This window comes from Centruroides vittatus, unplaced genomic scaffold, assembly GCF_030686945.1.
Source record: "Centruroides vittatus isolate TY-2023 unplaced genomic scaffold, ASM3068694v2 contig_875, whole genome shotgun sequence".
Taxonomy (NCBI): Eukaryota; Metazoa; Arthropoda; class Arachnida; order Scorpiones; family Buthidae; genus Centruroides; species Centruroides vittatus.
Window position 1 is genome coordinate 2,012,123 of NW_027122567.1, and position 27,502 is coordinate 2,039,624.

Sequence of the window (27,502 nt, forward strand, 5' to 3'; positions counted from 1 at the left end):
CTAAACATAATTATTAACTCGTTTATTATACTTATTATTATTTATATTAAATACTTTTATTATTAAAATCGTAAAGTAGAAATAATATGTTTTTTTTTTAATTAGAAAAATTTAATCTTATATAAAAATAATTAAAAATAAATTAAAATAGAAAAAAATTTATATTTATATGTTTTATCAAGTAAATATTTAAAATATTTATTAAAAAATATTTTAAGAAATAAATTGTTTTTACAATTTTTTAAAGTAATTTTTAAAAAATGGTGTAATTTTATCGCTTTTTTAACTTTCAATTTATTATCAAATTAGTAAATATGTATATATATTTTATTTTAATTAATTTAATATATTTTAGTTTACAGAAAGTATTAATATTTAAAATAATTACTTAAATTTATTTTGTATACTTTTGTATAATTTTTTTAGTACATAAATCTCAAGTTACTGATTTTAAATTATTTATTTTTTCTTTAATAAGAGATCAAAAATCTGTTAAACTACGAAAAATATCGCCAAAAATGAATGAAGTTAATTAAAACAAACACCAAAAAAATCTTCCTCACAACAACCGTCACTAGACTCCACCCATTCTACAGGTTCGACCAATAGAGACGCTACGCGATTTAAGTTGCTTCCGTCCTAATGGATGCGAATCCGTGAAGCGATGACGACACATTTCGTCACGAATAAAAATTAAACGTCATTTAAAAAAATTATAAAATAGTTTTATTTTGAAATTTTATTATTATTTTAATTTTAATTTAATCTTAAAGCGATTTTTATAAATATTATTCAAGGTAATTCAATTATCACATTTTCAATGATAAAAATTTATTTTTAATAATAAAAATCTTTAAAAAATATATATACATATATTATAATTAAGATAAAAGCTTAAGTGAGTAAAGGCTCAATTGTCCGAAGTGTTGACGTGTGAATGTTCTAAATTCATTCGTGATCTAAAAATATAATAAAAGCACATAATCATGCATAAAATAGTATTGTTTAACACTTCATAGGGGTCAGGATATGACATTTATACAACGTGTAAATTAAAGGGTGGTATGAGACAAACCCGCTATTCTTTCCAATCGGAAGAGCGTGGTTTAGAAGTTTGTAGTTAAGGTGATGCACAGGGTGTCAACCGAAATTGCAAAAACATGTTCAAAACGGAAATTGAGGACGTAGATTAACAAAGACTACTCCCATTAACAATGCACCACCTAAAAGTTTCATTCTAGCTCTGTATAGCCTATATCCTGTTATAACTATTATTAATTATTTAAGAACTTTTTGTCTATTTCGAGAATTGAATCTTACAAATTCATAAATATGTAAAAGATATGCCAACTTTAAAATAAAACTTTTATGTTATAACAGTGTATATTAAATATTATATGAAGTCTAACTTTAGACTTAATCTTTTATCTCAGACTAAATGTATGATTTATATCATGATAGATACATCAAATAATATTGTTATAGTTTATTTACAAAACTCCTAATTGTCGTTAATTTACATTCGTTATTAACATAGCAAATTATTCTGTTTTACATTTGTTTAACATTAATTTTACTTTTACTTACTCTGACATTTAATTTTTTCTTTTAGATTTCTCACTTACAATTTTAATTATCTTTGTAAATTTTATATTCTGTTAAGTAAATTGTTTATCGCCACAATTAGGCTTTGTTTATTTATAAATTTTCATACCTTCAAGGCTAGTCCATATGACGTTTTATTGGTTAAATAATAAATCAGAAAATGTTTTTAGAAAGTTTTCAAGATTAATATCATACATAAAACCGCTTAAACATCTGAATAATTGAATTTAAAGTACTTTCATTAAAATAAATATCCTGTAGGGTTCCTTTTAACACTTATTTATTGTATATTTGAACCTATTATTCTAAGCTTAGCGTCATGTTAATACGAATAATATACGATGTTATTGCTTATTAATGTTAACAGCATCCTATAAACTTACGACTGATTCTATAATTCTATATTATTATCGTTCAATCTAAGTAATTTAAATTTAGGCAGAAATTTTATAGACTTTTTAAAGCAGCCAATACGAAGAATGTGACTATATTAATTCAAATTACTAATAGATGAATGCTTGCATGTGTCAAAAACAGAACCGAAAGGGATGGTCACCATATAAACTTATATGTAATGGACTATATAGTGTATCTTTCAAAGATTTTTCCTGCGAAGTCGTAAACCTGGAACACGTTTAGTAAATCTAAACAGATGTTACACAGACATATTCGTTGCAAATTTCCAAGAAATAGAGCTTTATTCAATGACTCAAAAGTTAGATAAATATAAAGCAGCTGCGGTTGGATAAATAATAATAAAAATGATAAAAATATAGATTTTAATTATTAACTTTTATCCAAAGTTTTCTTTTTATCTGTTAAAAAGACCAGTCGATCTGACTTATGTTAAAATAATTAGTAAATTTCAATTTTGACAAGTTTAAAACATCTCAACAAAATATGTGAAAAAAACATGCAAATTTTAATTCTATAAATGATTAGATATGATTTAGTAGCTTAAATTTTAAAATATATGTTTATAAATTAAATTTATTTTTTCTCTAGTAAAACTTTCATATAAAACATTAATTTTCTATTTAAAACTAATGTTTTTATAATACATTTCTACGACAAGTTTAAGTTTATCTCAAAAGTCAGTTAATTTTTTTAGAAATAAAGTATCAATAATTCTTCTACAATACAAAATTCATAAATTTATAAATTTATAAATGTTTAATCGAATTTATAAAATTATAAATGTTTAATCGAAACATAAATCTAATTTAAATTATATTTTAATGCATAAATTAAAATATATTTAAATAAAATATGTAGTATAAATTAGACTATTTTTATTTTTCTGGAAGATTATCTTAAAGCGGATTAATCTTTAAAAAAATAAAAGGATTAGTAGTAATGCATGAAATATCATTTTCTGCTTGACGTACAGTACAGTACGCTTAGAAAATTAAAAAAGACAATAAATCTCTCTCAAATATTTATATTTGAAATTGTTTATAGGACCATTTTCAGGTCTATTGACGTTAAAATTTGTCTTAACTAATGTAGTAATTAATCAATACATGTATATAATTTCGAAAATAAGAGTGGATAAATCTATTACTTAACGATTTTTCAAGTCACGAATATCATTAATTATTCCTAATTAAACCAATATAAAAATACAAAAAAATACGTTTTTAATTATTAAAAATAAAAAATATATATATATTTACTTAAAATAAAATATAAAATCTATACCTAATTTAATTAACCACAAATTACTTTTATGAGATAAATCGATATTGAGTCCTATTATCAAAAAATCATAACCACTTCCGAGGTACTGTACAACAAAAAAAGAAATCAAATTAAAAAATATAAGCAATTCGATTAAACTTTTAACTGGTTCTATTTAAAAATGCAAAGCTTATTCTGTGTATAAATTATCTAAAGCTTGTTTAAAATTAAATTTTTATTATTATTATTTTTTTTTTACTTTTCTATTTTACGAAAGAGACAAATTTTCGAATTAAAAAAAAAAATCTATTTATGCCATATTCAAGGCACACAAGTAAAATAAAGTAAAATTTTCTTAGTAAATGTCCACAAAAGGATATTTTTATCATAGGTATGCATAGAGCGAAATCTGAGGATGGCTTCATGGTTGTAGTAGGCTAAACCAAGCTACGTGTTTGGAATAAAATCTTAGCTTGAAAAGTCTTTCCATAAAAAATCTCTCTTTGTAAACAATTTAATGACAATGTAAAGGACATTCTCACCATTGTATGAGAATCAAGACAGATTACTCTTGACTACAAAACAGAGGACTATTATATTGAGGACGCATTACTAGAGTCTTTGACATTTTAATTATAAATTATCTGATCGTTTCGTTTTGATAATAGAATATTAAGAATGTATAATTATATATTTGTAAAACGAAAAATTATTATTATTAAATTCTATTTTCCTAGACCTACTTTAAATTCGTGATAACTCGCTTGAAAATTTACACAGCATGTATGTACTGTACTGTACAGTACAGATATAAAGATATACATCAGTGATTAAAAATTTTAAAAACTCCAGTTTTATTACTAATAATTAATTATTACATTCTTTTTAACGGGATTTTGTACAGTAATATATACTGTAACGGTCAAAATTTTCGTATAAATTATTTTTTTTACAATATAGTCTAAACATGGTACTGTTTGTATAAAGTATAAGCAGCATTAACAGAATGTTGAAGATAAAATACATTAATTTCTAAAACTTGATATATGTTATGACTTTATAATGTGATTTTAGAGGTTAATACCTTTATATATTTAAAACTTCGTTATTTCTGACATTTTCAAAGCGTGCTATAGTCTCAGACCTATAAGAGATGAAACTTGATCATGTAATCCTTCATATTCTTAATCTATGCTGGCAGTGTGCGATCGATAAGAAAATTAACGTCAAAAGTATAGCCAATGGTCATCTGACGTACCTCACAGGCGTATGATTTCAAAGTTATAATAATAATGATGAGTTATAGTCTCACATCTACAATATCAGTTGGGAAGTTTAGATTTAAATATGATATCTTAATATTAGTTCGCACAACTTGTCAGTATTAGAATTATTTATTATTCCAGACAGCACATGAATATTTTCTGCACGATTCTGTAATATTTAAGACGATATATGTTGCGAATGTAGTACTATACTGTACTGTACATAATTATTTAAATTTTCCAATGTGAAAAAGTAAAGAATTTTTTAGTGCCATTTTACGTTGAAAATTAGTTAATAAATATGGACGATTTGAGATAAAAATACGGTTGTTACTGTCGAGAATGAGGGAATATATAAAAAAGAAAAAAAGAAATTTATAAAAATTGTTCTTGACGATTTAAAGAAAGAGAAAGCAGATAAATGACGTCAGAGAGTAGACGTCAATAAGGTGTGTCAGTGACTTAAGAGGGAAATCAATAAACACATTCTATGAGATGTGTTAGAATAGTATTACTCAGAATACAAATAGGCCCAAGTTAAATTTTCCCATTTCGCAAAAAATCAATTTTTTTTTTCATTTAATAGTTTCAAATATGACACCCTTTGCAGAATTCTTAATAAGCACTGAAACTTTCTAAACTTTGTTTATTTATTTTTTAAGAATAATTTTATAAATATCTCTGCGATAAAATAATTTTAGTTGATGTGTTATATTAAAGGGTGGAGTAATGTCGAGTCCATGCACAAAGTTGTAACCTACTTTACTGTTTCATCTCATTACGGAAATGACGGATGAGACACGAAATTCAGCTAACTTGATTGGTTGGTGGATAATTTTAACTAAATTTCATTTTTACCTTTAAATATATTAACAAAACGCGCTATTGAATTATGAATATTGTTCGGTTTTTATTGCTAATTATCATATTGGCAGTAGTGCTTTCATCTATTAATTAAGTTATACGATTTTACTATTAAAACTAGAAACATTTTTAAAACTACAAATCATACTGACAATAGTGAAATTATTTTCCTATTAGAAGTTAGTTATAGGATCTTGATGGAAATAAAGTTCTTTTTTTTCCAATTTAATTACGGGATCTTGGGGCGGTAACAAGTGATAAATTTTTTTCTAAAATTATAGTGCTTAGATCATGATGGCAAAAGATTGATTTTCTATTAGGTCCAGTTATGGGTCTTAACGAAAATTTTCTGATTTAAAATTTAGATTTTTTAAAAATTTATATTAATTACAAATTTCTTTTTTAGTTACAGTAAAATTTTAGTTAGTGGATCTTCGAGGGAATAATGCAATTTTATTTGCTTCTTAACCTTAGCAGCAATATAATTTTGTAAAATGTTATTCAATATTTTTATTTTTTCAGATAATATATCTTTTTTATTTATTTCTTTATTCTGTTACAAGTTTACTAAGTTGATAAAATAAAAAGAAATTTCATTATAAATTATAAACATGACATATAAGTTATAAAGAAGAATTTTTCTTAACATTATATATATTTTTATGAAATCTTTACCATTATTATTATTATTTTTAATATTTTTCCTGTACATAAAGAGAAAAACAACAATTAAATAATCCATTTTTTTATCTCATCGGTATCTCACAGGATATAAAATTAGTTTTTAGTGGATTTAACTTAATTATTAAGTACTTCGTATCCTAAAATATAATTAATGAGATAATGGTTCTGACCCAATGCCATCACAGCACCAAAACCAGGCCCCTTAAATCCATCACTTCACTTCGTGCTGGAGTAAAACGTGATTTAAATCACGTGATTTTTCTGAGATACTTGTCTGATAAGTAGACAGACAGTTATTAGTTAAGAAAGTGAACTTAGTAGTATCCAAAAATCCCAGAAAATTGGTCTTTGTACGAATATTTTAAGTCTTTTATAGGTGTGGCATAATCTGAGGTCATCTATAAAAAGATTTAAAAATCTTATTCTGTTAACTAATTCAATCACATGCTATTTATCAATGTCAGAAGTGGACTAAACACGTATTTTTGATCGTTTTTCGAAAATTATTTTTGTTACGACCCAATTTAAACAAGATTTAAATATTTAATAGTGTTTACTGATTAATTATTACTATATATTTTTTATAGTTATGATATAATTAGTATAATATACTGATAAAATAATTGATAATCTAATTATCATAGGCACGTTTGTATAATTAATTTAATTATATATATATATATTTATTTATTCACGTTAATAAAAAATTTATAAACATTAATTAAGTATTTTCACTGTTTTTCTACTAATGTATTTTAATTAAAAAATAATAATAATAAATCAAGGTTTATAATAGTTTATGAATAATAATTAGATGTTGATATAATACAAATATTAAATTATTGAATATGTATATTGATTAGTTGTTAGAATAATTTAATATTTAAACATGACCACATTTATAAATAATTATTTTGAATTTATTAAACATTTTAATAAGTGAAAAGCTTGATTTAAAATATTAGAAATTATTGAATTCTGTATAAAACATTAAATTCTCTTCTTTCTATAATAATTTTACAGTATTTATTTATTCTTAACTATAGGGTTATATAATAGATTAAAAAATTAAAATATATTAGTTTAAATATTCATAGATGCTAAAGAATTATTCTACTTTCGAATTCAAATATTCAAAAATTATCACTTAGATTTTTCTAAACTAACGCCTAAATCTTTTATAATTATTTTTGATTCTTTTAGCTTAATATTTAAAAATACAGGCTACTGTTATTATAATATTAATTATTTACCATGTAATAATTATATTTTAACAGTAAACAATTATAAAATAGTTTTTCTACTAATGTTAAAGGCCAAATTCCAAATTTAAGAAAATAAATAATATTGTAAGTTAATAAATATGTTTAAAAAAACGTTTCTAGTAAAGTAATAATTAAACATCTAAAAATAATATTTTTTCTGTTATTTATTAAAGCCTTTAGGAGTTATTTTTAGCTTTAGATTTAATGAAATTAATAAATATTCTAAACAAAAATTAGAACAAAAATGAAGCATGAGTAATAACTAATATAATTATTTATTATAGGTTTTTAAAAAGGGTATAAAATAGAATTTAAGGATATTTTTCAGCTATTTTAAGACTTAAATTTATAAAAAAAATAACATTATTTTTTGTTTCATTACTTTTCCACTTAATAAATAACCTTTTAGTATCTTTAATAAACATGATTTACGAAAAAATTTGTGCTATTTCTAAAAATTGAAATAAACAGAAATATGTTTAATTAATAATAAATTATTTTTCTAACTAAATAATTTATTTTTAAGACTTGTAATCATGTTTGATTATCATCAATGTAACCGCATTATAACGTATTATGAGCAGATTCATATAAAATATTAACCTTATTATCTTTACGAAGATTAATTTAGGATAATGTTAAACAAGTTTTTTAGAAGCTAAGCCGGATTTGATTATCCGGATCATTCAAAATCGGGCATCAATCGTCATTGAGATATTAATAAAAATTTATCTTAAACATCCCATCTTAACCTAATTATAACTTTATAACTATTAATCATTTGTCATATATTTCAATTGTACAGTGTTAATCTCGACATATTCTATCTAGTCTACTATGAACTAATCTAAAAATGCATAATTAACAGTACCTGGTTAATATTTTAGATTCTTTTCGTTGTACGAATTCCAAGCACGATCTCCATCCATTATTTTAGACAGTGTGTGTCCATCTCTGCTGGTTGTCAAGTTGTCGGAACTGAAACATAGAAAACATGACATCAACTTAAATTCTATTCATGACGAGTTATGCGTTACCATAACGTGATTCGAACATTAATAGATTATTTGGATCTATAATGCAAACAGTACTAGAGTCTATAGGTCTAGAATGGAATTCCTAACTTCGGATATATCATAGATTAAAACAAATAATTTATTATATGCCCAGATTAAAAATATAAATTAGCATGCAGAATAAAATATCGATATTTTATTCTATAAATTATTTGAATCTAGATAAAGTAGACATGGAAACTTTTGATTTTCTGTTGGTGGTCTAAGATCTGGTTTTAGATTTTAGTTGCATCAATCTATGGAATTTTTGCAGTGTAGAATAATTTCTATTCATCTTTTAATGCCAATATATTTCCTTGCTATACTATATTATATGGAATCTGCAAACAACACAGATTTAACAACATTGCGTGAGCACCTCATCCTCCCATTTCTAGCACGATATGAAATGTTTGTTCGCTAACACTTCTAAATGATTTGTTTGTTTAGTATTAAGGAATGAACATTTTAGCTACAATAGAATACAACTAAATAAATCTTTTGTCGTTAGAAAAATTTAAAAATGAATGTTCTAAATTAACTATTATTTTAATTCAGTTTTATGTTTATGGTCTATTACTTCTGTTTCAAATTATAACTAAACTTTTTTGATTTGTTTTTGTAGCCATTAAATATTTTCCAACTTTTCTTTTTCTATATAATTCTAGAAAACGTTAAAGTATCTAAATATGTTTTAAATTAAACTTCAATGTATAAATTTTAACTTATTTCTTAAAAAAAAAATAGAAATTTTATAAAAAAGGTACAATTTAAAATTATATCCATTTATGTAATTTATCGAAAAAAATGATCATAAATCTCAACAAAATATTTTTAAAAAATTAATTAACAAATAAAAAATATATATAATAATAACAAAGATGTTTTCTAATTTTTTTTTTTTTTGACGAAATAAAAATAAGAAACAGTTAAATTATTAAAGTATATAAGATGTTAATGATTGAAGGATGTTACTGTTAAAATGTTTATTTCTAGATTAAGAAAAAGTGGAATATCAAGATTATACAGACTACAAGCTTCAGTGAGATTTAGAAAAAAAGAAATTTTTTTTTTTCTAATAAACTGGTTTTAGATAATAAGATGTCGTTAAGTTCTATACAAATTTATATCAATTCATTGATTTTCTTTATCATACATAGACTTGTTACAAAAGAATGAAGAAGTCTAATGAAGTCAGAGCAATTGTTGAACATGATTTTAAAAAAAATTTTAAGTCAAAAAGAACGTGAAGTTAGTGGTGTTTGCTAATTATAAAACAGTAAAATATACAAGAAGAAAACTAAGGAATTTGTATTAGAGTTATAAATTAAATTGTTAGATAACATATGAGAATTCAAATAAAAGATAATGAATTAAGATGCATTTAATATCTATATTTATTTTAAAAAGGAATAATAAATCAAAATAGACGAGACACGCCTTCATCATGATTGGTTAATTAATACATTGATTATTTAAATGAACCTTTATAAATTGATTGCTATAACAATGACCAAATAAAGTCATTCTTCTGTCATTGTCTGGACAGAAAGATGGAGTAATTTAAGAAAAAGTGGTGTTAAATTGATGGATATTGAATTCGTTTATGTAAAAATGAAGTATAAAAATATAGATATTATCTTCTTTTTTTTACTAAAATGAATGTTGTCGATACTGCATGAGAAGAATGTATATTATCTTTAGAATTAAACAAAACTAAGCATGCAAAACGTGAACTGTATATGTCTAAATCAGCATTTTATTATGCTTTCGGTCATCTCGAAGTTATCACTTTGGAATTTTTTTCATATTATCCACTCGTTTATAATTATGTAAATTATTATAAATATCTATCTCTGGATTGAAATGAGAAATAAATAAGAAAAGTAGGTCATAGAAGCAGCAACCATTTTAATAGGCCCCGGGATATAAGCTTAAAACGAGGTGAAGGTGAAAGAGTTTTCTAATTCAAAACATGTTGACAATAGCCTATTTTGTCAAAGGAAACATTAAAGGAAAATTTCGTCTTAATATGAAAACATTAGAAGCATTGTATAGAATAGAGCTTAATTCTAAGGCATTTGATATTTAATTAATGCTTTTATTTTTTGAAATAGCTTGTAAAAGAGTCGTTAATTAAGCAATCTTTAGTGTAATGTGTTACTATAGAATTGGTGTAGATTTGAATCTAAATACTACACCTTTCAAGCTTTATCCAAACATTGATAGCAGATATTATAAAATAAATTATTGTTATACATTTGTATAAGTAATCAGTTTAAATAAACCAACTTTGTTTATAATAAAAAGGGTGTAAGTTCAGAAAATCCACAAATATGCTTATCTACTCTATAATCTGTCTGCATAATGAATTCACAAATTAACAAAAATCAAGCAAATTAAGAAACTTATACGTGAAAATTTATTTCAAATTATATAATTATAGAGTATTTATTACATATTTTAAATATTAATTCATATTCAGTACGGTAAATTAATGAAAACAATTCATTTCATTAAATAATTAAAAGGATCTTAACGAAAATACACATAAAAGATAATATTAATTTTATTAGATGGAACTGAGTGTTAGAATAAAGCTTGTTCGATGTAATTTAAATGATTTCTTAGATATATTAATTTTAAACAACACGAGGTTACGTTAATTAGTATTCTCGTTAATGTATTATTTTAACTGTAATGAATTTTGTTAGATGATATTACGAACGGTATAAATTAGGAAGTAAAGAGAAATCTCGTGAAATCTTACCTGTTTTTTTATTATTTTTAAATCTTTAAAAATCAAAAATTCGGGAGACGAAAGGGTGCATTGGTAAACGCCGGCAGATGGCAGGATGTGACGACAGCCATTCTGTTTTCTTCTTTGGATCCCATTAGGCTTAACTAGTTATGTATTCACAGAAGACGAATCGTTAATTGTGTGACATTAAGCAATTAAAAAGATATAAAGTGCATGCAAGATACAAAAATTTCAAAAAAGAAAACTTCCACGTGATGCTCTATCGGTCTACAAATGCATCATTCTTAATAACACTCCTTGTCTTCGCGCGTCTAACTTAATGGAAACACATGTTAACACTTTAATATTCGTTTTATATTTATATTAATTATAATAATATTGTGAAATTTATACTCTGATAGATAAACCGAGTAGTTTTGGCATGTACAGGTATTCCAACTGGTTTTTTTTTCCGTAATAAACGTACCCTCTCTTTCCAAGGTCGCTTGGGGTGCAAGTAAGGCAGAAAGAGCAACTTACAACCCTATTTACCCCCACAAAATATCTGTTGACCCTATCTAATCCAAGTAAAATGTTTTTCATGGTGAAATATTGTTGATACTTTCGATTGAAACGTTCTCATAATTATTTTTCATCTGTTAAGTTTCCTTGACTGTATCTCGAAATTTTTTTTTTCTCTGAATTTTTGCACGTGTCAAAGTCCTGTTTAAATATTTGAGAAGGATCTGTCCTTCTAAAGTACTTTAGTGAAATCACCTGCATTTAATAATCAGTAACCTTGTTTACAGTTTTTTTCTTTCCTTGAGATACTAAGCCTACAGATTTGTTGGTATTTAACCTTGAAAATGGAATGTACGAGTACACTCGCTGACATTTTTATAACCTACCTTAAGAAATGTACTATTTTTGATTTTTTTTAAAGCTTGTTTAACGATAAAATAAACTTAGCATCAATCGCTATTTGTGCTACAAACGTTAAACAGAAGACGTTTATCATTAATTCAAGCAAAAATCAAATTTTGTAACATCATTTTACTATTTATAACGCTACACACTTCACATATTTTCCAGATATCTAACGAAAAAATAATTTGTATAATCCTCTTTTAGTATTAGCCCTACTGGTTTTGCAAGATTGTAAAGATGTACACTTAAAGATTGTAAAAATTACATTCTAAGTGAGTTTAATCTCAATAAATCGACCTGTTTTATAACCATATGCAGTTTTAACAAGTTATATACTTATAAACTATTAAAAGTATAAAAAAACAAGCATGAAACATACAAGAAGAATATCTAATAGATAACTTCTAACACGTAGCTGTGTAAAAGAATTCAAAATAAGAAAAAAAATTTAAAACTTTTAAACATTATCAAAGAAATTTTTAAGTAAAAAATTTTCCTAAATAGTATTTAATAATAAAGCCACAATTTAATTTTCTATAATACAATTAAAAATATGTATTATAAATATTTCAATATGAAATATTGTTAATGTTTATGCGCTTAAAATCCTGAATGAATCTAAAAAATGTATTTAAAATTTGCAAAATATTTGAATAGCGACATGAAGAACCGATAGGCATTCACGATCGAATAAAAAAGAAAAAAAAACAAAAAACTCCTCATTCAAATAACCCTTTTATATAATACGGTGTATAGACATGAGAAAGATTGAAGTGGGGAAATAAGAAGGGGGCGAGGAGGGGAAAAGCATCTTACCGTCTCTGAGACTTCCTTCCAGACCCAGTCCGATGTAACTGTCGGATCACATCATACGTACCAGCTTGTACCAAAATGGCTTGACCGTCTAACCCTTTGTTACCGTTAGTCCCTTTGAGCACCAGACAGGCATGATGGGTGAACCAGCCAACCCTACCTCATTTGCATGTACTCACCGAACAGACGGAAGGTTCCCCAGACGAGTTTTTTTAGCCCCGATCGACCCTCTTGGGTCCCACGTCCCGGGTTAGGCCTCCAGTTTTTGGACACAAAGGGTAGCCTATCAGAGGATTCTCGTCATCTTGTACGCATAACTTTTTCTTATTTGGTCTAGTTGCTCTTTTACTTGTCCGATTTTTTCAACGTCTATCTTTCCGTATCGTTCCCTAGTCCGGTACTCTTTGTCTACCCTCAACCCTTCTGTACCCTGGGGGAAGGATTGGAGACGTTTTCTTTGTTATAGATCAGACGGTATAAAAAAAAACTGTCTGGTTTGATCGGAAGAATTTTAAACAACAGTTAATTTAATTATTGATATTTTAAAATATATTATTCTTTAAAAAATAACATTACTATTATTACTATTATTATTATTATTTTGTTATTATTTATTACTAAGTGCTTCACTCCAAAAGGAGTACTGCACTGAAAATACAAAGGTAAATAAAATACAAACGTAACAAAACAATAAGTATTCTGCTTTAAAGGTAAACCAAATATAACGTTATAAATAATAATATTTAAAAACTAAACATAGTTTTTCTACCGTTTAATAGGCAGATCCTTTATAAATGTTTTAATGAGATATATGTTAACAGAAATCAATTTTTGTTGAAGGATTCTGATAGAATTAAATCTTTATATAAGGGAAAAACAATTTCGCCGAAGAAACAATAATAAATTTATTGTTGTTTGTTTCGTGGTAACAGTTTTGTAAATAGTTTTTGAATTATAAAATGTGTTAACCTATTTAATATAGGTAAAATATTCTATTTAATTATAAATTTTTAAGTGAATCGTTTCGGATTTTTCTCTACCGTATGAATCAATAGGGAAAAACATGTTATTCGATTTCAACCTTTATAAGTTTACATCACATCTTTTTTGTATTAAATATAAACCAATGTTTATTTTCTTTTACTTATATTGTATGTCCGTCTCACCTTTATTTATTTATTTTATTTATTAATCAAGAAATTACTTGGAATTTTTTATTTCTTACATCATATTTACGTCGTGTGTAATTTACATCAGTCGACAGGAAATAAACCAGATGCCATTATATGTATAAACATAACCTTAATCCTATGATTCAATTAGTTCTTAAGTGTTATATTAAGTTTAAAACTTCACAAATAATTTTACATTTACGTATGAAATATTAATTATATTCATTGAATGATTACAATAACTTTATATATATATATATATATTTAAAATAAAATGAGAATTAAACTGATAAAAATTTTATATAAATTAAATTTTATAAAATGAATTATGATATATATATATATACACTATTTATTTATTTTAATAAGTTTATAATTTTCATAAATAACAAACTGTGTGGAAAATACTTCTAATTCTAAATATATTTTGATACGTGTAAAATTGCTATGTTTAATTAGAATTGATATATGATAAATATTCTAATTATTTTTCTAAAAATATATAAATTCTTGCTTACTAAGCATTATAAAATTGTTTTCGATGAATAAAAATTATTAAAAGTTTCCTCTATAAAAACAGAAAAAAATTAAATGTAATTTCTCGCAATTTTTATAATTTAAAATGTGAAAAGATTAAAAAGATTAATGCTTTTTGTAATCTTTTTGTTTATTTTTCAGGAAAATTTACGATCTCAGATGCAAATATATGACTAATTTTGATTTGATAACTAATTTAAAATAGTAAATTAACTTAAATTTATAGAATATAAGCGTAATAAAATCCATATGTAATGCATTATAAGCAATTATTTTCAAAATTTAATATAATTTTACTGAGATCTTAGAGTAAAAAATAAGCATTGCTGATTTATTTCCTCATATATTGTAATTTATAACTAAAAAATTCATCAGTTTAATTACATTATATACTGATTATATATGCTTTTTTAAACATTTCATAAATTTCATATCGATAATTTAAATTTTATAATCATATTTATAACGATATTTAGTTTTCTTATAGTTAATATCTTTCTTTAATATATTTCGCCCCTGGCAAAAATTGTATGAGAATTATTTCTTCCTTTAGATAATTATTCAAAAAGAAACTTATAGTAAAAAAATATAATTGAAGGTTATGATTAAATTATAACTTTGAATAAGTAAAATTGAAATGAAGTGAATAATAAATTATTTAGTAAATAATATAACAAAGCTCCTCCTACGTCCTAACAACAATTTTTATTTATATCCTACAGGCACAGGCACAGGCCTAGTTAGGAATTTAAAGAAAACAAGCATTGTTACCTTCTACAATAAATTTAATAAGTAATCATAATATAAAATTTGTATAAAGTCTGCCTAATGTTATATGTATTTATGATTTTATTAATAGATTATCTTTGATAGTTTATTTTTGTATTTTTTCCTAGTAATATATATATATATATGTATATAGTTTTAAACAATTTTAGAGCTTAGTATAATTACAATAAACTAGGATACACGATTGTAAGATTAACTTCTAATTATATCTTGATTTTATACCGAGATTACTGTACATATTTATATATTTTAAACTCATAAAAATATAGCGTAGTCATGGTTATTTTCTATACCTATATCTTTTATTTATTTCATTTTACTCATTTATATTTTTTATAGTCATTTGTCCAATTCAGGATCCGTTCTCAACAGCTATACTGATTGATTAATATGATTCAATTCTGTTATTGAGTAGTGAGTATAGATAATAGATCTATACTATTTTATTAAAAATTTAACAAGATTTTTATAATATTTTCTAGTTTATAAACGGATAAAATTATATTAATAATCTGCAAGATTTATATATTTACTTTTTTTCTTTTTTATAGCTTTACATCTAAAAGGAGATAGCATGACTCCCTACTAATAAATCAAAATAACGTGCAGAATATAACTTATACTGATATAATTTATTGTTATGAATAACATTACAAACCAACATGATTTTTTAAATATTTAACTGAACTTAAAAAAATATATTTATAACCTTAAAAAGTATAAAATTACATTAATAATTTATACTACATATGTTTTTGTTATAATGTGTTTTTTCCTCTATTTTTAACAAAATTTAAATGATGAGAATACGAGCATATCCATGAAAAGAAAAGGAAAAAAAAAAAAAGTAAAAGAAAAAGAAAACATAAATGCGATTTTACTGTTTTAAAAGGAATTTTAAAAATCAATAATAATATTAAAAAAAGTTTCGAATCAATTCTGTAATGCATCTTAGTTGAAATTATTGATTTAAATGTATTTTAAGCCATCATACTTCTCTTTTTGCTTGTAGATGTTGGAAGCATGACAACTAGATTACTGCAGATGTTAAGAATTTCCAAGTTCTCAAAAGAAAATAAATGTCTACTGTCATATTCAGAAAATGTTAACATTAAAAAAAAATATTATCTTTTTTAGTTTTAATAAAAAAACTATATATATATTATATTCTACACACACACACACACACACATATATATATATCACTTTAAAAAGAATTGAGTATCAAATTTTATCATAAAATAAATTATAACTGGATATGATAGTATTCAAAAATAATTAATAATAAATTTGAAGAATCTTTTAAGAATATAATTTATTTATATTTTAATAAATGTGAATTTTAATAATTTAATAAGTTAAATAAATTGTTTTTTCGTGTTTATTATTTTAAAATTATTTTAGTTTTTTTTAATACATAAAAAAAGTTTTTTCCTGGACGTTTTTGTAGAGGGAAAAAATATAAATGTGTAATTTAAAAAATAATAATTCAACACATTGAAGTGTTTTTTTTTAATAAATTTAATTGTATTAATAAATTATTTCTATTTAAATAATAAAAAATAATTAATAAGAATTTTAACTTTTAAAATGTATTTTTAAACCTTATTTATTGACAATTATTTATTTATAAAATTATGTTTATTTTATTTTATTATATATATATTTTTTGTACTTTTTAAAATATTGTTAATAATTAAAGAGAATGATAATAATAATGATAATGTTTTAATTCTATAACTAAAATTGAAATTAAAAAAAATTAATTTAAAGACTCAGAAATTATATATTTTTTTAAATTATAATACATTTTAATAACAGAAATTTCCAGAAAAAAATTATTATTTAAAGAAAAATATAAATACAATAAAAACTTTTTTTTAAAAAAAAAAACGTTTATAAATTTATTAATGTAATGATTTTAGTGTATTTAGACTTTTCAAATTCAATTCTTAAATATTTGAATTTTTTTCGAAAAATTATAAATAAAAATTTCGAAATTTTTTGAGAATTATTTCGCAGATTAAAAATATTTTTTGTGCAATTAATTTTTAATTAAAAAATTGTTAAAAATAAATGCGTTTTGTAAGGAAAATTAAGAGTAAAAACGGGAAAACTGTCTGACTTTTATAATAGTTTAATAAAGTTTTTAATCTCGATTCAAAGTTTTTTTAACTTCACCTGTTTTCTTACATATTTTTTAGTTCATAATTTCAAATTAACTAGAATGGAGTAGAGAAAAAATAGATGATTTTTTTTTAAAATGCAAACGCATAAATTTGAAGCAGTATTTTTATTTATTTCACTTTAAAAATTCTTCCGATTTCCCATTTTATCCATTCAGTTTTAAGTAAAACGAAAACTTCAATGTCCATTAAATGGATACAGGCTACAGTAATAATACTAAAGTAACAATTTCCAACTTTAGAATGTCACCATATTACTTTATATTGCATGTATAAGCAATGAAACAATATTTCCTGCAGTATCCTACTATACTTTGTTTTTTTTTATTATATACTGTATTTTTTTGAATTAATAATAAAAGTTTTTAAAGACTAAGTTGTCTACATTTATTTATTCTTTTAGATACTTTATAATAGTATTTTTTTCCGTTTATTTAATACATTTTATAAGCGAAAAGTGTCCCATTTTACTCAAACTACGTCTCCATTTTTTTACATATCGTGTTTGATATGTCAGATACGTTACTATCAATAGTTAATTTCTCTCTGACATGTAGGCCTATATCATATTTTACTTGTTTTTATTAAATTCTATAAATTATAAATAACATATTTATATATTTAACATTTAATTTTTAGGTCTGAAAGAGTTAAAACTGTTTTTTCTATTACAACTATTTAATTATCAATATTGGAGTTCGGAGTAATATTGTATTTAATAATTAGTGTCTATATTCAAAATTAAGCGAGTTTTATTATTTATGAGGCAATATCTTATTTTTTTTTTACTTAAAAAAATCTTGTTTTTATAAGGATAACCTGGTTTACCGCTTAAATATCTTGTCTAGTTATCATTTAAATATATATTTCGCGAAAATTACTTAATTTTCGTTAAAATTAGAATAAAAATTTATTATAATTATATTTCTTTATTAGAATTAAACTAATATATATATATATAATAATGATTCAAAATTTCTCTCAATAAACGACACAATATTTTTAATATTACATTTTGACTTTAATTGTAATGATAAAAACAGTTACAAACATCTCAATACATTTTTTAAAAAAATTATATAAAAGTTATTTAATAAAAAGTTAAAAAATTTAATAATTTTTTGATTATGATGCTCAATTTTTGTATTTATTTTCGAAAGCAAAAGGTTTTCAGCAAAAGCAATTTCCTTTCAGTCTAATTTGGGATTCTTGAAACAGCTAAAATAATGAAAAAATATAGATGTAGGCCTACATAATTAAATATAATTTTTATTTAATTTAAACAATATTTTAATTTATATTTAAAAGTTTATTAAAAAGTTTTTAAATATTAATAAAAATAGTTATAACGTGTTTAAATCTTAAAAAAAAAATTAATTAAAATATTTAACAATAATAGAATAAAATCATAAAATATTTAATGTAATTATTTTTAAATAGCATTTTAATAATTTAAACTATTAATAATTAATAAATTAAATAATTTGTATTCGATCAAAGAAAAATAAATGCTTGTAAATTCGTCATATATAAGTTAAATATTGATATAAAACTTACAGTAAATGACATGAAATTTAAATAAATAAATAGTCATTTGATCAAAAAAAATATATATATATATATAAATAACTTTGTAAACACAATACATGTTAAATATTTAAGGATTTTATGATTTATATATTTTATTTTTAGAAAAATAAGTAACAAAGCTTCGCCATCTTTAAGATTAAGATTAAAAAAAAAGTTCCAAATAGCAAAAGAACTATAAAAATATACTACACTTATTGTTATATTTTATAATATAATGTAGGAAAATAAATGAATCAAGTAAATAAGTCGTTCTAAATCATTGTAATTCAATATAAAGCAAATTTTTAAAATCTAGTATAGAATAAGTCTCGAAAAATCGAAATATTATGCAATAAATGCTTTACATTGTAAGCTTTTATTCTAATATATATGTATAAAATTTAATTTTAATATAAGAATTACAACTCTCGTATAACACTGATTAAAATTAAAAACTAATATATTTTTTCACATAGCGCATACACCAATAGAAAACTTGCAAAAAAAAATTGGTGCAATTCAAAATATAGTTAGTTTATAAATATATATTCTAATATATAATTATAATTTTTCTTTAATTTAATTTAGCGAGTATTTGAAATTATATTAAAAGATTTATTTGATATATATTTGTTTTTCCATTCAACAGTAACAAACAGGTGATATTTATTAATGTAGCATTTATTTCTCACATAATTGTGTTATATTGAATTTTATTAAAATTATTTCATGAATCCATCTTTACATTTCATTATTTCTCAATTACATCAATAGAATAACCGTATAAGTGGTGTATTTCAAAGATTATTTTAGGGCAGATAATTCATAGAATTCTATTTTTACTACTTTTCACAGCGCTAATTTCGTTTTTATTAATATTATAAAAATAGATACTTTTATATACATTTTAATTCTTTAAAATTGAATGACAAATGTATGTAAATTTTATAAATTTATTTTTGTTACAATGCGTAATAACGGTATAATTATTAAATATTATTCTAATTAAAAGCGCAAAACACATTAACTATTTAAGCTACTGTTTAACGTCAATGTGGAACGAACAATATAAATAAACTGATAAAAAATTCAAGATTAGCATATAAATACTTTCAATAATTCATTTGGAATAATCTATTTTTCATTATTTATTATTTATTTTACAAGGCAAGAAAAATTCCCATCTGAAGTATGCATAGTGTAGCCTATAGACTTCTCTATCAAATCTATACAAACGGAAAGCAGTAAGACCTATTATTTCACGGACATTGATGTGAATCATTAATATTTCATATCTATTGTGTGCAAATTATTTAACTCCAGGGTGCTACCGAAATATCTTTATCACATCCAATCAAAAAACAAAGAATTATATGTATGTATATATATATATATACACATATATAAAAAATTTCAATCGTGATAAAATGCTTTAGCCGTAGAAAATGACTTAATATCATTCTAGGAGATTTCCTACATAGATTTCTATTCTGTAGGCAAAAATATGTTAATTGAGGAAATGAATCATGTTCCTGTTTATAAAAAAATATATATAAAAAAATTTTTTTAGGTCTTTCCTTTTTTGTTTTAATCACTAAAGTAATGAAATGCCGTTTTTATAATTCGTTATTTTTATCTGAAACTATAGATCAGTCACGTAAAAAATTAATTTAATTTTATAAAACGAAAAACAAACATTTAAAATAATAATTAATTTAGATTTACAATTTTTAATTTCATAAATAAAAATTTTAAATATTTGGTTTTCGACTTCAGTTGCTTTAATTAGAAAAAGTATTAATAGTGTATATGGGAGTTAAAATATGATAATTTAAATAATTTATTATTATTATTATTATTATTATATTGAATTAAAAATTATTTAACGTTATATAATGGCAGTACTGGATCTAGACTTGCTGTGACCCCAAGCTATAATACAACAGGCCCTTCCCCTCTATCAAATAATGATACATGTAAAAATGTGAGGTCCTAACCTATAGACTCATAACAATGCGAGGCCCTAAGCTGCAGGTTACACAACTTAAGTGCAAATCAGGCCCTAGATAATATTATATTTATTTATTTATAGCATAAGAATACGTTTTTATATATATAAATATATTCTTATGCTATAAATTTAACTTAAAAAGTAAATATTTTGTTATTTATATAAAGATAATATGCGTGAAATTTTCATAAAACTGGAATTTTTGCAGAGTTTTAATTATTAAATGTAAACATCGGTTAAAATTTTGTAAAGTTTAATTTAATGTTCAGAATATTTTTATTTTTTTACCGGTTATCTATGCTTAGATTTTAAGTTCTTAACATTTACAAATTATATTAAATAAATATTCATAAATAATGATTTATTAAGTTTTATAGAGTCTACATATCAAATTTATGCATCATTTAATATATTCAATGGTTATTAAACTATTAACAACTTCAAATATTTAAATATCTATGGTATTTGATAATGGACTTCTATGAATCGTAGACATTCATTCGTGCTCATCACAGCATAACTTCTCTAGAGATTTTAAAAACTTATTATAAAAATTTTTATTAAAATTATTGAAAATTTACATTTATACAGTATATATATAACTATAAATAAATTATCTATTCGTTATTTTAAGGCATTATTTTGTATCTAATATATTTTGTGAAGGGTATCATATGTAAACTAGTTTTGATTTATAGGTTATTTTTCACATACAAAAGTCTTTTATATACGAGTTTCGACTAATTTATTTATAATTTCAAACACAATTTTTCATATAAACAAATGTGATTGAAATTACAAATGAATCAGTTGAAACTCTTTATATAACTTAAACGAGTTTTGCATATGAAAAATAACATAGACTCTGAACCATAACTGGTTCATTTATAATTTCAATTACAATTCTTTGAAATGAAAAATGAAAATTATAAATTATAATATATTTATCATAAATTTGAGAATTTGATTACAATTTGCATTCTAACTTATGTTATTTGTAATATATATTGTGTTGTGTAAAATAAAATTGCAAAAATTCTTTATAACTTCAATAAATATTACTCAATATTAATTATTTTTAAAATAATTTGCTGTATGATTAGTTAAATCTTAAAATTCTATAAAATTTAATGCAATAAAAATTATCAATACAGTTTTTAATTATTAAATTCAAGTTCTTATTCAAGTTCAATGAATAACTGCGAGCAAACCTTTATAATTTTAAATATATATAAACTAAACGAATATAAAAACGTTATTTAGCTGTTAAAAGTTTCAATTTTTAATAAATATTCCTACCTAATATCTAATTTGCAAATAGTAATGAATGGACATCTAAATTTGGTAAAGTAGGCCCGTTCTATAAATTATTTTACAGCGTAAGTTTATTATAACATAAGACAATATTAATTTAATGATAAAAATGATTTTTTATCATTAAATTTTTATAAATATTTTAAAGTATTCTTAATAAAGATGTTGAGTTTTCTTAAACAAGAAAAAACGCGTAATGGATACAGAATTTACAGTAACATTCTAAAAATATAAGATAATGTCATATTTTAGTATCAAATCTCGTAAAAAACGAAAGTAAAAACTTCATAAATTAATTTATATTTATAATCAAATGTAAGAAATTTGATTTTTAAAAAATTTATCGAAAAATTTCCCGATTAGAAATACATCACAGTGTACCAAAATGTACTGTACTTAGGTATATTTCGAAAATAAAAATAAAAATTTGAAATCTTTTGAAATAATTTTATCTCCATTTTTCTTAAATATTAAATATTTTAAAAATAAAGTGTTTTTTTTACAGTTTTAAAACTTAAATTTGATTATTTATAAACAAATTTTTAAGCATTTAAAGAAGGAAAATATGCTTTCGTGTCTCAACAATTATAATGCATTTTATACTTCTTTGTTCCACACACTAAAAGAATGAAATGCAATTATTAATTATAGGAGGAATATAATATACATTATTTATTTAAAAAGAAATTAATTTTTATGGTTATTTTATTAAAATATTCATTTGCTCACTTAAAAATCGTATAACTTTGTTGATATATAAAATTTATATTATGCGCTTTGTAACAGGATTTATTTCTATTACCTTGATTAATAAAAATTATTTTAAAATTAATAATAATTGTATATTTATGAATGGTTTTAAAAACGATAGAAATCAAAGAATTTTCTTTTCAAAAAATGGCAAATAGAATTTTTATTGTAAATTTTATTGCAATGATAAAATTCTACATAAAATACCATTTTATAAAACATTTTATACGAAATTTCTAAAATTGCTGTTTATATTCTTTAAACGTTAAAAACTTTAAGGAGAAACGAATCCTTTATGTATGAATGTATTTAGAATGTTAAACAATACAAATTAAGGATTTAAGTTATGTAAAAACTCACTGTTTATGCTTAGAGAGGCCTAACAATAATTTTGAAAAGCAAAATTCCAACAGACTCTAATGTTTCTGATTAAAATGCATTATTCTTACATAAGTAATATGATATAACCTTATGTTTTCATATTGATTACATACACATTTTAATACTGTAAACGCTATATAGAAAAATACCTGTTTAATCAAGTAAATAGCATTTAAAAATGTCAATAATCTTTAAAAATGCTTGCACTGCGTGAATAAACACGAGTTCAAGTTTAAGATATTTTTTATTAAATTAAAAATATATATGTATATATATTTATATATTTTACAATAATTTATTTTTCTATTTGCATGACTACTTCGTAGTTTCATGTTTAATAAAATTCATTTTGTGTAGTAATTTTAGAAAGTGTTATTATACTAGTGGCGATGTTAGCCAATTTATATTAAAATTTGTTACATTAATTTAGTAAATTAATTGTTTTTAACACAGATTCTTGATGAAATATTATAATTTTTTTCTTATTTTTACATGTTAAAATTTGTTTTCGTGATATGCTTGGATATATTTTGTTATTTGGTTTATTCAAGCTTAGAATGAAATGAACGTTCCAGTTTCAATACGCGCACATGCATTAAAATTGACAGGTTAGAAATTTGGCATTTGTTAAAATAACAGTCTTAAAGTAAGTAAGATTTATATCATTCTTTCATAAATGATTTTTTCCAAGTCATATTTAACAGAAACTTTTTTACGGCCTCTTAGCTATAAGTGTATATAGACCTATATATGTTATTTATTATTTTTTCATTTTTTTAAGGTGTTGTCCTATCAGCCACAAATAGTCTACTGTTTATAACATATTCAGGAATTTTTAGGTAAGGCTGAAAGTCATTAATCATAATCATCAGGATCATTTAGAGGTCCGGGTCAGGATGATGCCATTTATACAATATATTTAAATATAGTGAAAGTATAAGATGAATTCAAAAATAATAGATTTTTAAAAAATGTATTATGGCAGATAATTTTTTTTAAAAAAAAACTTTTTATAAAAATCGAATGTTAAAGTAGAACTTAACATTAAATTTAAAGTTTGCGGCCGATCAGCGCCAACTTTAAGCCCTATAATTTTATTTACTATTTTATTTTTGCACATAAATTCTTTCTAGGTTTATGCTATAAATATTTAATAGGAAGAGAAAGTAAGTTTTTTGCACGTAAGGATTAGCATATATATATTTTTTCTACCGTTTAAACTGTTTGTCTCACTAAATATCCCATAGCCTTATCGTAATGATCAATGCAGTTATAATCATTTTTATACTTCGTGAAGAGTTATATTATATCTAGAAATAGATCTTAAATATTAATTTTCTTTTTACAGTTATTAACATAGTCTTACATTTATTATAGGGACTGTTATATTTATTGAACTTAAATTATACATGTTCCTCACGTAACCAATTATAGGCAACCTACCAATAGAATCTATACAACTAATTAAATTCCGCACATCTATTATAGGTTAGATTGAAGGTAGATAAAATTATTCGACTTAAATATTTACAAGTAAAGTGGATAATATTACATTTTCACGTAGCTGGACTTAAAAGCCTGCAGCTAGAGCTACATATTTTATCTAATATTTATTATATTAACTTATTATTGGTAAAATATCTATGTCCACAAGAGGTAAGAGACTTTTATTAGGAGGTAGGTCTGTTCGTCAAGGACATTTGCTACACATTAGTTACGCACAGTTAAAAATCTAATGCTTTATACCGCACTCTATACTTATAGGTCATTCACTCGACCTTGAGGTCATAACACTAGTGCGACAGTGTAAAAGCATAATTATAAAATGTGTCCTTGCTACAAGCTGATTGCCCTAAGACATTCAATTATAATCCTTTTTTGAGACATGTTTCACCTAAATAGCAATTTTGGTCTTGATTCGACCAAACCAACTCTAAGTGGAGTAATTGCTATAATAATCCGCGCGACCTTTCTACTAAACTGAATGAAAACATTTTTGATGATCTTCCACCATCACGGTGTTGAAATATTTGACGTATTAAATAGTTTATATCTGTCTTTGCCGGCGTATCAGTTCCTATTCTTACTTTCCCTAACATCTACACGCATCATAAACTTTGGTTATTTTAATTGTCAAACTTAAACATTATTGGAATTACTCAAGGTATGATACAGTAAATAACAGTATTTAATATTAAGTTTATATATTTATGGAACTTATCAGTTAATTAATTTTAAGAAATTATAAAAATTATTTAGTAAAATATCATACATTATCGTGTTGTATTTTTAAGAAAAATTAGTAAATTATTCTGTTTTTAGTTTAAATTCATATGAAAATATCATTATAATTTACGTATTGCTTTTTAATCAAAATTTTACAATTATTTATCTATTATTCGTGGAAAAATATAAATCATAACTAAAATGACAACCTTGCGGTGAATTTATTTTATTGGTGCAAATATATATTTCTTAAATTCGTAAATTGATTAAAAAATTTTGACCGAATTAAAGATTAATAATATTGTTATATAAATGCTTAAATGTAAAGTGCAAATAGTAATAATTAAGAAAATGGTTACACTTGTATTTGATAAAAATGCAATAAAAAATATAGATAAGATTTAGCATACGTATTAAGTTTGTAAGATAAAGCATGCACTTATAAAATCTGTGAAGATATTTTAAATTTTAAAAATGAAATGAATGAACATTTTCTGTATATACACGGAAAAAAGTTCTTTCCTTAACAAATATACGATAAACAAATTGCTACACTAAAATTATAACTGTAAAATGTCGTAAAGATACCTATATAAAACTCAAAAATTCAAGAACTTCCTCTCATTACGAATTAACATTTATAGCACAACTTTTTATAATAGTCAAAATATTAAAGCTGTAACAGTCCTTCTAAATTTTGAAATTCATAAAAAATATCAAGAAGTGTGGTATTGTTAAATAAATCTGTATGAAAAGACATTGAAATCAAAGTAAATTTTTAGGAATTTATTGGATCATTAAGATTATATTTTAACGTTTAATTAAAACTTTTTCTTTTAAAGTTTTAATAAATAAGAGTTTTAAATCTAATTTCATATTTTTCATTTTAAATAATAAACACAATTAGTAAAATATTAATGTGATCATAAATTATTACTTCAGAAAATTTATAAGCCTATTTATTATAAAGAAGAAGATGATACTATGTAAATACCTAGTTTATCATAAAATTTTTCATCAGTCTTATAATTTTCTTATGTTTACCTGAACATTATATTCCCTATGGTAAAAGATAGATTCGATTATCCTTAGATAGAAAGATAGATCCTTTAGTAACTTTCATCGAGTAATTTAAGAATCTGAAACGTTTAATTACTTCTTAGATATATTCAGTATCATTTATTTGTTAATATGAAATATTTATAGACGTGTTTACTTAACATCTTGAGCGAATCTTAAACATTTGGTCATATAATTATGTAAAGTTTAAACGGTAAATTACTTGTTAAAATAATTTTGTAACGAATATAACTATCGAAAGATACATGAAAAATTTGATTTTAGAGTAGTAAAATTTACTTTTCGTTGAATACATTTAACAATATTATTAATAATAATTTAGTTTTTATTCAACTGTTTAATGTTTAAAATTATTAGTCATAGCTAGACTAGATTCTGATATTGAAAAATTGTCTTCTAAGTTCTAATTTATATAAATAAAAATTAGAGGAAAAAATTCAAAATAATCTAAGATAATATTAATATATATTTTTGTAAACAATAAATATTATAAAAATAAAAATTACAAATTATTGTGATACGATTTTCTGTAAAAAACAAAATGTTACGTAAGATTTGCTATAGAAATTTATGATAATTAAGTTATTGT

General features: G+C 22.8%; 1 long non-coding RNA gene across 1 annotated transcript in view; it reads right to left on the minus strand.

Annotated features, from left to right (window-relative positions):
* The window catches only part of LOC136982996 (uncharacterized), a 141,885-nt gene that overhangs the window by 104,353 nt on the left and 10,030 nt on the right, over positions 1-27,502 (minus strand). The window contains exons 2-3 of the long non-coding RNA XR_010881960.1: positions 11,189-11,322; positions 8,235-8,341 (exon numbers count right to left, since the gene is read on the minus strand). This is a non-coding gene — a long non-coding RNA (uncharacterized lncRNA). The remainder of the gene's footprint in view (positions 1-8,234; positions 8,342-11,188; positions 11,323-27,502) is intronic.